General features: G+C 41.6%; 1 pseudogene; it reads right to left on the bottom strand.

Moving 5' to 3' along the window:
• Positions 1–1,089: 1,089 nt before the first annotated feature.
• LOC105471437 (rRNA-processing protein FCF1 homolog pseudogene) lies at positions 1,090–1,842 on the bottom strand (annotated as a pseudogene).
• Positions 1,843–11,421: the final 9,579 nt, after the last annotated feature.

The following is an 11,421-nucleotide window of genomic DNA, read 5'->3' as shown; positions in this document are numbered from 1 at the left end:
TGGGCAACAAGAGCAAAACTCCGTCTCAAAAAAAAAAAAAAAAAAAACACTCTATTATTAACTGTATTCACCATACTGTACAACAGAACTCAAAGTATAAAACGTATCCTTCCTGAGATTTTGTACCTTGACTATCATTTAAATTTTTTTTTTTTTTTTGGAGACAGGGTTTCACACTTGTTGCCCAGGCTGGAGTGCGATGGTATGATCTCGGCTCACTGCAACCTCTGCCACCTGGGTTCAAGTGATTCTCCTGCCTCAGCCTCCCGAGTAGCTGAGATTACAGGCACCTGCCACCACCTCCGGCTAATTTTTTGTATTTTTAGTAGAGACAGGGTTTCACCATGTTGGCCAGGCTGGTCTCAAACTCCCGACCTCAAGTGATCCAACTACCTTGGCCTCCCAAAGTGCTGGGATTACAGGTGTGAGCCACTGCACCCAGCCTTAAAATTTTTAAATGAGACAAAATATCAATTTCAAAGCAGCATAAAAAAAAGTGAGCATAATTATTCATACTCAGCTCATAATAGAGCAAATGGGTTAATAGAATAATAATTCATGCTATTACATGTTCAATGAACTGGCAGCAAGAGAAAAGTGGTCAAAGAAAGGCAGAGGAAACTGGTAACAAGAGGAAAATTGGTCAAAGAAAGGCAGGGAGGGCCCTGGAGCAGCACCAGCCCCAGAGTGTGGGCCTGGGACTTGGGCCAGAACTGAGCCCTCCTGCAGGCATTTGGCTGCCCTGGGGGCCTGCTGCCTAAGGAAGAGGACAGGTGGGGCCCAGCACCTTGTGCCACCTCCCGCTCCACATACACTCTCCTTTCCCCTCACTTTGGAAAGAGTATTTTTCTAGCGCCTGAACTGGACAGTTGTTTCTAAAACTATTTTGGTACCTGCTCCTGGGCCAGTCCCCAGCCTGTCATGAGTGTGTATGTGTGGACATGGATGTGACTGGGAGCTCTGCTGGGCACCCACAACTGGGGCCTAGTCAGGTCTGTGTGTTGCGGGGGGTGGGGGCGTCAAGATGAGTTTCCCTGTAGATTGTACCTTGGGGTTTTTTTCTGCCATTTTGTTAAAATTAGCGCCATTTTAATATTTAAAATACTGATTTTTAATATTGAAAATAAAAGCATTTAATATCTCTTAAAAAAAAAAGAAAAGAAAAGAAAGGCAGGGAAACTTTGTCTTGTAAGAATTAGAACCCAGGGACTTCATAATCATCTAGCATTCATTGGATGTTGTATCTATGGTTAGAAATGTACATGATTGGAACTCCTGGAATCTTGGAGATTCTTCTTTTAAGGTCCTGGTCAACCGTGGCCACAATGCAACATTTGTGCTGAGTTTCTCTCTGTACTAAGCAGTCATCTGCATCGGTTCCTTTGTGTGTGCATGGTAATCATTCAAACCTTGGATCCGTGGAGATCTCTTAGAGCCACTCAATACTTCTGCCCCAATTTCTCAATTTCAGCCATTACACAATCAGTTATATAAGGGATACACTTGGCCTACAGACAGTTCATCATTGACTGCACTGAGTCTGATTTGGCTTTAATGGAAAAGTTGATAAAGTTGGTGTCAACAAGGATGTGGTAAGGTGGCCCAGCTGTGTATTATATTGGAAAAATAAGCAGGAAGGGTGTTGAGGAACTTCTCTTTCCTTTAGTATGTTGGATTCTTTCTTTTCTTCCTTTTTAGGTTTTAATCGATCCCTTTCTTTAAGCCTCTGATGTCTGAGACTAAGCATTGGCTTCATGGTTGCATAATTCCTTGATTTCTTTTGCCTCTGCACACTCACATCACACTCTTATTTCTTCCAGAATCCCATCTTAGCCTTTTTTTTTTTTTTTTTTTTTTTTGAGACAGAATCTCGCTCTGTCACCCAGGCTGGAGTGCAGTGGCATGATCTTGGCTTGCTGCAACCTCTGCCTCCTGGGTTCAAGTGATTCTTCTGCCTCAGCCTCCCGAGTAGATGGGGCTATAGGCACGTGACACCACGCCTGGCTAATGTTTGTATTTTTAGTAGAGACAGGGTTTCACCATATTGGCCAGGCTGGTCTTGAACTCCTGACCTCAGGTGATCTGCCCGCCTTGGATTCCCAAAGTGCTGGGATTACAGGCATGAGCCCGGCCCATCTTAGCCATTTTTAAGTATACAGTTCAGTGGTGTAAAGTACATTCACATTGGGTTTTTAAATATAATGTTTTTATCTGCCCTTCATTTGTGTTTAGCGCATGTTGTAAAACTGCATAAGGCTATCAAGTAACCTGAGGAGTTATAGGCCAGGCGCGGTGGCTCACAACTGTAATTCCCAGCACTTTGGGAAGCCCAGGTAGGAGGACTGCTTGAGCCCAGGAATTTGAGGCTACAATGAGCTATGATGGCACCACTGCACTCTAGCATGGGTAAACAGACAAAAACCTTGTCTTAAAAAAATGAAGAAGTTAGGCCAGGAGCAGCGGCTCACACCCGTAATCCCAGCACTTTGGAAGGCGGAGGCAGGTGGATCATCTGAGGTCGGGAGTTCGAGACCAGCCTGGTCAACGTGGCGAAACCCTGTCTCTACTAAAAATACAATAATTAGCTGGGGATGGTTGTGGGTGCCTATAATCTCAGCTACTTGGGAGGCTGAGGCGGGAGAATGGCTTGAACCCAGGAGGCGAAGGTTGCAGTGAGCTGAGATCGCACCACTGCACTCCAGCCTGGGTGACAAGAGCGCAACTCCATCTCAAAAAAAAAAAAAAAAAAAAAAAAGGCCGGGCGCGGTGGCTCAAGCCTGTAATCCCAGCACTTTGGGAGGCCGAGACGGGTGGATCACGAGGTCAGGAGATCGAGACCATCCTGGTGAACACAGTGAAACCCCGTCTCTACTAAAACTACAAAAAACTAGCCGGGCGAGGTGGCGGGTGCCTGTAGTCCCAGCTACTCGGGAGGCTGAGGCAGGAGAATGGCGTGAACCCGGGAGGCGGAGCTTGCAGTGAGCTGAGATCAGGCCACTGCACTCCAGCCTGGGCGACAGAGCGAGACTCCGTCTCAAAAAAAAAAAAAAAAAAAAAAAAAAGAAAAAAAGTTACAATAAGAAGTAGCTCTTAATGAAGACTTTTTAAGGTTATTAATTTTTCTTTCACCATATTCTTTTTTCCCCTAGCTTTATGAGGTATAATTGACAAATACAATTGTATAAAACTAAGGTGTACAAAGTGATTATGTTATATATGTCTATATTGTGAAATAATTACCACAATCAAGTTAGTTAACACATCTATTGCCTTACCTAGTTACCAGGTGTGTGTGTCTCTGTGATGAGAATGCTTGAGATCTAGTCTCTTAGCAAATTTCAAGTATACATTATTATCAAATAATGTCACTATGCTACATTAAATCTCCAGAACTTACTCATCTTATGACAAAGTTTTTATCCTTTGACCAACATCTCCCCATATCCCCTACCTCTTAGCCCCTGCAGCCACTATTTTACTCTTTCTGTGAGTTCATCTTTTTTAAATTTGACATATAAGTAAGATTATATAGTATTTGTCTTTCTCTGTCTGACATATCTCACTTAGCATCATGCCCTCAAGGTTTATTCTTGGCTATTACGAATAATGTAATTGCAAATAGCAAGATTTTCTTTTTGTGACTGAATAATAGTCTATTGTGTCTCTATATGTACATGTGTGCATGTGTATATGTATATATATAACAATGTATCCATTCATCTACCAATGGACACTTAGGTTGTTTCCGTGTCTTGGCTATTGTGAATAATGCTGCCAATGAACATGGGAGTGCAGATGCCTTTTTGACATACTGATTTCATTTCTTTCAGATATATACCCAGAAATGGGCTTGCTGGATTATATGGCAGTTCTATTATTAATTTGTGGAGCAATCTCCATAATGTTTTCCATAATGGCTTCTAGCAACAGTGTACAAAGGTTCCCTTTTGCCCATATCCTTGCCAACACGTATTATCTCTTGTCTTTTTGATAGTAGCCATCTTAACAGGCATGAGGTTATATCTCCTTGTTGTTTTAATAAAGTCACATTGTCGTGCAACTAATTTCCAGAACTCTTTTCCTCTTGCCAAACAATCTTCACACCCACTCCTGTCCTGTGAACTTTGTTTTTAGAGAATGGAGTCTTGCTGTGTTGCCCAGGCTGGACTCTAACTCCTGGATGCGAAGTTTCCTCCCACGCCAGCCTCCTGAGTAGCTGGGACCACAGGTGCGCACCCCCATGCCTGCTGGGACCACAGATGCGCACCCCCATGCCTGCTGGAACCACAGGTGCGCACCCCCTGCCTGCTGGGACCACAGGTGCGCACCCCCGTGCCTGCTGGGACCACAGGTGCGCACCCCCGTGCCTGCTGGGACCACAGGTGCGCACCCCCGTGCCTGCTGGGACCACAGGTGCGCACCCCCGTGCCTGCTGGGACCACAGGTGCGCACCCCCGTGCCTGGCTCCACATTGTTGTTGTTTTTGTTTGTTTGTTTGTATTTTGAGACAGAGTCTCGCTCTGTCACCCAGGCTGGAGTGCAGTGGCATGATCTTGGCTCACTGCAACCTCCACCTCCTGGGTTCAAGCAATTCTTCTGCCTCAGCCTCCCGAGTGGCTGGGACTGCAGGCATATGCCACCACACCCAGCTAATTTTTGTATGTTTAGTAGAGATGGGGTTTCACCATGTTGGCCAGGCTGGTCACAAACTCTTGACCTCAGGTGATCTGCCCACCTCGGCCTCCCAAAGTGCTGGGATTACAGGCATGAGCCACTGTGTCCGGCCTACATTGTACTTTTTAATGTAACCTAAGAACAAAGGAATCTTTAATATTCCTTTACCAGCCAGACACAGTGGCTCATGCCTGTAACCCAGGGCTTTGAAAGACTGAGGTGGGAGGATCACTTGAGCCCAGGAATTCAAGACCATCCTGGGCAGCATAGCAAAATGCCATCTCTAAAAAAAAAAAAGAAATAAAAATTATTGCCCTTACATGGTGGCAGATGTGTGTAGTCCTAGCTACTCAGGAGGCTGCGATGGGAGGATCGCTTGAGCCCAGGAGTTCGAGGCTACTACAAGCTATGATCATGCCACTGCACTCCTGCTTGGGTGACAGAGCAAGACTCTGTCTCAAGAAGAAAAGAATAATTCTTTACCCTGATCATTTTATTTCAGTGAGAAAAAGATAAGGATGTGTTTAGATGGAATCATTCAAATGCCTTCCAAAGCAGGTACCCAACAGCAGCCACCGTGCCTGGCTTCCTATGACTTTTGACATGACTCCATCAGTCTGATAATTTCCTTGCTCTCTGACGCAAGTTGTCTCTGACTCATCTTGTTCCTTTTCTACCCTAGACTTGGAATCATTCATTCTTCTGAGGAAAGCTAGGGTCCATATTGATTTTTAAAATCTTTCTTTCTTTCTTTCTTTTGTTATTTCTGTCTTTTCTTTTCTTTTTTTTTTTTTTTTTTTTTTTTTTTTGAGACGAAGTCTGGCTCTGTCACCCAGGCTGGAGTGCAGTGGCACAGTCATGGCTCACTGCAACCTCTGCCTCCTGGGCTCAAACCATCCACCCACCTTAGCCTCCTGAGTAGCTGGGACCGCAGGTGTGTGCCACCATGCCTGGCTAATTTTTGTATTTTTGGTAGAGATGGGGTTTCACCATGTTGCCCAGGCTAGTCTTGAACTCCTCAAGCAATCCTCCTGCCTCAGCCTTCCGAAGTGCTAGGATTACAGGCATGAGCCACCACTCCTGGCCTTAAAATGTTTCTTATAAGTGCCTCTTCCTTCTTGTATGACTAAGGCATTTGTACCTAGGAATTTACTTAAAATTTTTGATAAACATATGACAAAATATTCAATCTCCAGGATAAGGATGATATTTTTAAAATATAGTCAGTCTCACTAGAAAGCAAAGATATGCAACTATAAATTTTGTCACTTCTGTACTGGGTAAATGTTAAAAATTTGAGAATAACCAGCGGGAAAAGAGTAGAGAAAACTCTCATGCACCAAGTATTAGAAAATAAATAGATACTACCTTTGCTTGGCAAGCAGTATGACAAATGTATCAAAATGTAGACTATCCTTTGATCCATCATTTCCAAATCTAGGAATGTATTCTAAGGAAATAGTTGGAGATATATGCATAAAGATATAGGCACAAACCTGATGATTAAAATATTGTTTATAGTAGTGTAAAAGGGAAACAACATAAATGATTGTTCCCAAATATATCCCTAGCATCTAACATGCAATATGGTAGGTATCCAGTGAATATTTGTTAGGTGAACTAATATGTGAATATCCAGCTACAAGATGTTGGTTACATAAATACAGGTGCATCTATAAAATATAATATTTTGCAATCATAAGCTGGGCACAATGGCTCATGCCTGTGATCCCAACACTTTGAGAGGTCAAGGCAGGAGGATTGCCTGAGCCCAGGAATTCAAAACCAGTCTGGGCAACATAGTGAGACTCTATTGCTACAAAAACATTAAAAATTAGCTGGGCATGGTGGCCCAGGCTTGTAGTCCTGGTTACTCAGAGGGCTGAGGTGGGAGGATTGCTTGAGTCCAGGAAGTCAAGGCTGCAGTGAGATCTGTGATCACACCACTGCCCTCCAGACTGGGTGACAGAGTGAGACCCTATTTCAAAAAATAATAATACTTTGCAATCATTAAAAAATGGTGAGGTAGATTTACATTTAATGACTGTGTTAGGCAGAATAATGGTCCCACAAATATGTCCATATGCAAATCCCTGGAACCTTAAAATACATGCAACTACATGGCAAGGGGGAATTAAGGTTTCAGACAGAACTAAAGTTGCTAATAAACTGGCCTTAAAATGGGACAGTTATCCTGGGTTATCCAGGCAGACGTGGTGTAATCACAGAGGTCCTCGGAAGAGGGAGAACCAAAGTCATGGCAGCATGAGAATGACTCAGCTGAAGCTGCTGGCTTTGAAGATGGAGGAAGAAAGCCATGAACCAAGCAATGTAGGCTTCCTCTAGAAGCTGGAAAGGGAAAGGAAGTGGATTCTCCCCTGGAGTTTCCAGAAAGGACTGCAGTCCTGCCAACAATATGACTTTGGCCCAGTTAGACCCATTTTCAGACTTCTGACCTATAGAACTGTAAGATAAATTTGTGTTGTTTTAAGCCACTAAATTTGTGATAACTTGTCACAGCAACAATAGGAAACTAAAAACACTTTAGAAACATTTATAAGACATACTGATAAGTCTTAAAAGTAGGTTACAAAATAACTTTGTGTTGTTGTTATAGTTTGAATATATCCTCCAAAACTCTTATGTTGGAAACTTAATCTCCACTGCAACATTGTTAAAAGGTAGGATCTTTTGGGAGGTGTGTAGATTATGAGGGTTCAGCCCCCACGAATGGATTAATGCCACTATGAAAAGGGCTTTGGAGAGCGGGTTTGCTCTGTCTTGCTCTTCTGCCTTCCTTCATGGGAGAACTCAGCAAGATTTTTGTCTTCCCAGCCTTCAGAACTGTGAGATAATAACTTTCTGTTCATTATAAATTACCCAATCACAGGTATTCTGTTATAGCAGAACAAAATGGACTAAGACACATGTGATTTCATTTGTGCATATACATTTGTCTGTATATGCATAAAGACATCAAGAAGGATGCTCATGAAAAGTTAAATTTAGACTTTTATTAATAATCATTATACATCTATCTAAGAGTAGCTGAAGAAAAGATATTTTCTTCTGGTATAACCAAAAGACTGGAAGTAGGTGATTACTGGCATAGGTTCCTGGAAGGAGAAATGACCACCCAATGGTCTTGGGGACCCAGTGAATCCACAGTAAGATGAACTTTGGCCAGGACTGCATTTATTACCTCGTCCGCCAACTCCAACAAAGGAAACCAGGATGACATTTGGGTCTCTGTGTATAAATATTAACTAAAACCCTGTGTCTCATAATCCTCAAAATAGTTGGGTATTCCCTAGTGTACTGTCCCTGAGTAAATGGTGATAGGTCCTTTTGGGAAAGGACTGAGGATATCATTAATGTACATGTATTTGGTAGTCATTACATGACTGTATACATTTGCCAACTCTCATAGCAATGTACATTTTAAATAGGTGGGTTTCTTTGTATAATAAAGCTATTTTTGAGGGAGTGGAGTGAGGGTTGAAAAATTACTATTGGGTACAATATTCACTATTCAGGTGATGGGTACATTAAAAGCTCAGATGTCCCCACTACGTAATATATGCAGGTAAGAAACCTGGACTTGAAATTCAGAGGATCATAGAGGCTACTGTGAGCAACAAGCCAAAAAACCTAAAGAAATTGACAAATTCCTAGATGCATATGACCTACCAAAATTGAACCAGGAAGAAATCCAAAACCTAAACAGACCAATAATAAGTAACAGAATCGAAGCCATAATAAAAATTCTCCTAGCAAAGAAAAGCCCAGGACCCAATAGCTTCACTACTAAATTTTACCAAATATTTAAAGAAGAAATAATACCAGTCCTATTCAAACTATTTCAAAAAAGAGAAGAGGAGGGAATCTTTCCAAACTCATTCTATGAGGCCAGTATTACCTTGATACCAAAACCAGACAAAGACACATCAAAAAAAGAAAACTACAGGCCAATATCTCTGATGAACATGGATGGAAAAATCCTCAACCAAATACCAGTAAACAAAATTTAACAACACATTGAAAAGATCATTCATTATGACCAAGTGGGATTTATCCCAGGAATGCAAGGATGGTTCAATAGATGCAAATCAATCAATGGGATACATCATATCAACAGAATGAAGGACAAAAACCATGTGACTACTTCAACTGACAGTGAAAAGAATTTCATAAAATTCAATATCCCTTCATGATTAAAAAAAAAAAACTAAAAAAACTGGGTATAGAAGGAACACACCTCAACACAATAAAAGCTATATATGACAGACCCACAGCTAGTATCATATTGAATGGCTAAAATGGAAAACCTTTCCTCTACGATCTAGAACAAGACAAGGATGCCCACTTTCACCAGTTTTTCGACATAGTACTGGAATACCTAGCTAGAACAATCAGATAAGAGAGAAATAAAGGGCATCCAAAGTAGAAAAGAATAAGTCAAATCATCCTTGTCTGCAGATGATATGCTCTTATATTTGGAAAAACCTAAAGACTCCACCAAAAAAAAAAAAAACTGTTAGAACTCATAAATTCAATAAAGTTGCACCAGTACCATTTCTACATGCCAACAGCAAGCAAACTGAAAATGAAATCAAAAAAGTAATTCCATTAACTACAAATAAAATGAAATACCTAGGAATTAAGTAGTGAAATATCTCTACAATAAAACCTATAAAACATTGATGCAAGAAATTGAAGAGGACACGCACAAAAATGGAAAGATATGCCATGTTCATTGGTTCGAGGAATCAATATTGTTAAAATGTCCAAACTACCCAAAGTAATCTACAAATTCAATGCAGTCCCTAGCAAAATACTAATGACATTCTGCACAGAAATAGAAAAAAAAAATCCTTAAATTTATGTGGAACTACAAAAGACCCAGAATGGCCAAAGCTATCTTGAGAGAAAAGAACAAAACTGGAGGACTCGCAGTACCTGGCCTCTAAATATACCCCAGAGCTATAGTAACCAAAACAGCATGGTACTGGCATAAAAACAGACATGTAGACCAATGGAGCACAATAGAGAACCCAGAAATAAATCCATACATCTACAGTGAACTCATTTTTGGCAAAAGTGCCAAGAACATCTACTGGGGAAAGGACAGTCTCTTTAAAAACTGGTACTGGGAAAACTGGATATCCACATGCAGAAGAATGAAACTAGATTCCCATCTCTCACCTTATACAAAAATCAAATCAAAATGGATTAAAGACTTAAATCTAAGACCTCAGACAAAGAAACTACTACAAGAAAACATTGGGGAAACTCTCCAGGACATTGGTGTGGGCAAAGATTTCTTGAGTAAAAACCATAAGCACAGGCAACTGAAGCAAAAATGGACAAATGGGATCACATCAAGTGAAAAAAGCTTCTGCACAGCAAAGGAAACAATCAACAAAGAGAAGTGACAACCTACAGAACAGAGAAGATATTTGCCAACTACCCATCTGACAAGGGATTAATAACCAGAATATAGAAGGAGTTCAGGTCCAGGCTTGGTGGCTCATGCCTGTAATCCCAGCAATTCGGGAGACTGAGGTGGGTGGATCATGAGGTCAGGAGTTTGAGACCAGCCTGGTCAATATGGTGAAACCCCATGTAGCAGGACAAGCCGCAGACAAAACCCCTCAGACATGGAGTTAAAGAAGGAAGGGGTTTATTTGGCCGGGAGCATCAGCAAGAGTCCTGTCTCAAGAGCCAAGCTCCCTGAGTGAGCAATTCCTGTTCCTTTTAAGGGCTCACAACTCTAATGGGGCTCCGCATGAGAGGGTCGTGATCAATTGAGCAAGCTGGAGGTACATGACTGGGGGCTGCATGCACTGGTAATTAGAACAAAACAGAATAGGACAGGGATTTTCACAGTGCTTTTCTATACAATGTCTGTAATCTATAGATAACATAACTGATTAGGTCAGGGATTAGTCTTTAACTACCAGGCCCAGGGTGTGGCACCGGGCTGTCTGCTTGTGGATTTCACTTCTGCCTTTTAGTTTTTACATCTTCTTTCTTTGGAGGCAGAAATTGGGCATAAGACAATATGAGGGGTGGTCTCCTCCCTTACCCGTATCTACTAAAAATACAAAAATTAGCGGGGGGTGGTGGCACATGCCTATAGTCCCAGCTACTCGGGAGGCTGAGGCAGAAGAATCACTTGCACCTGGGAGGCAGAGGTTGCAGTGAGCCAAGATGGTGCCACTGCACTCTAGCCTGGGCAACAGAGCATGACTCCATCTCAAAAAAAAAAAAAAAAAAAAAAAAAGAAGGCGCTCAAACAACTCGATAGGGAAAAAAAGTAATAATCCAATTTGAAAATGGGCAAAAGATCTGAATAGATATTTCTTAAAAGAAGACATACAAATGACCAATGGGTATAAGAAAAGGTGCTCAACATCATTGATCATCAGAGAAATGCAAATTAAAATTAGAGTGAGAGATCATCTCACCCCCTTAAAGTGGCTTTTATGCAAAAGACAGGCAACAACGAATGCTGGAGAGGATATGGAGAAAAAGGACCCTCGTACACTGTTGGTGGGAATGTAAATTATCACAACCACTATGGAGAACAGTTTGGAAGTTCCTCAAAATACTAAAAATAGGATGACCATGTGATCCAGCAATCTCACTGCTAGGTATATGCCCAAAAGAAAGGAAATCAGTTTATCAAAGAGACATCTGCACACTTCTGTTAATTGAAGCACTATTTACAATAGCCGAAATTTG

The sequence above is a fragment of the Macaca nemestrina genome, chromosome 4 (genome assembly GCF_043159975.1).
Source record: "Macaca nemestrina isolate mMacNem1 chromosome 4, mMacNem.hap1, whole genome shotgun sequence".
In the NCBI taxonomy this organism is placed as follows: Eukaryota; Metazoa; Chordata; class Mammalia; order Primates; family Cercopithecidae; genus Macaca; species Macaca nemestrina.
This window is presented reverse-complemented; position numbering and strand designations above follow the sequence as displayed.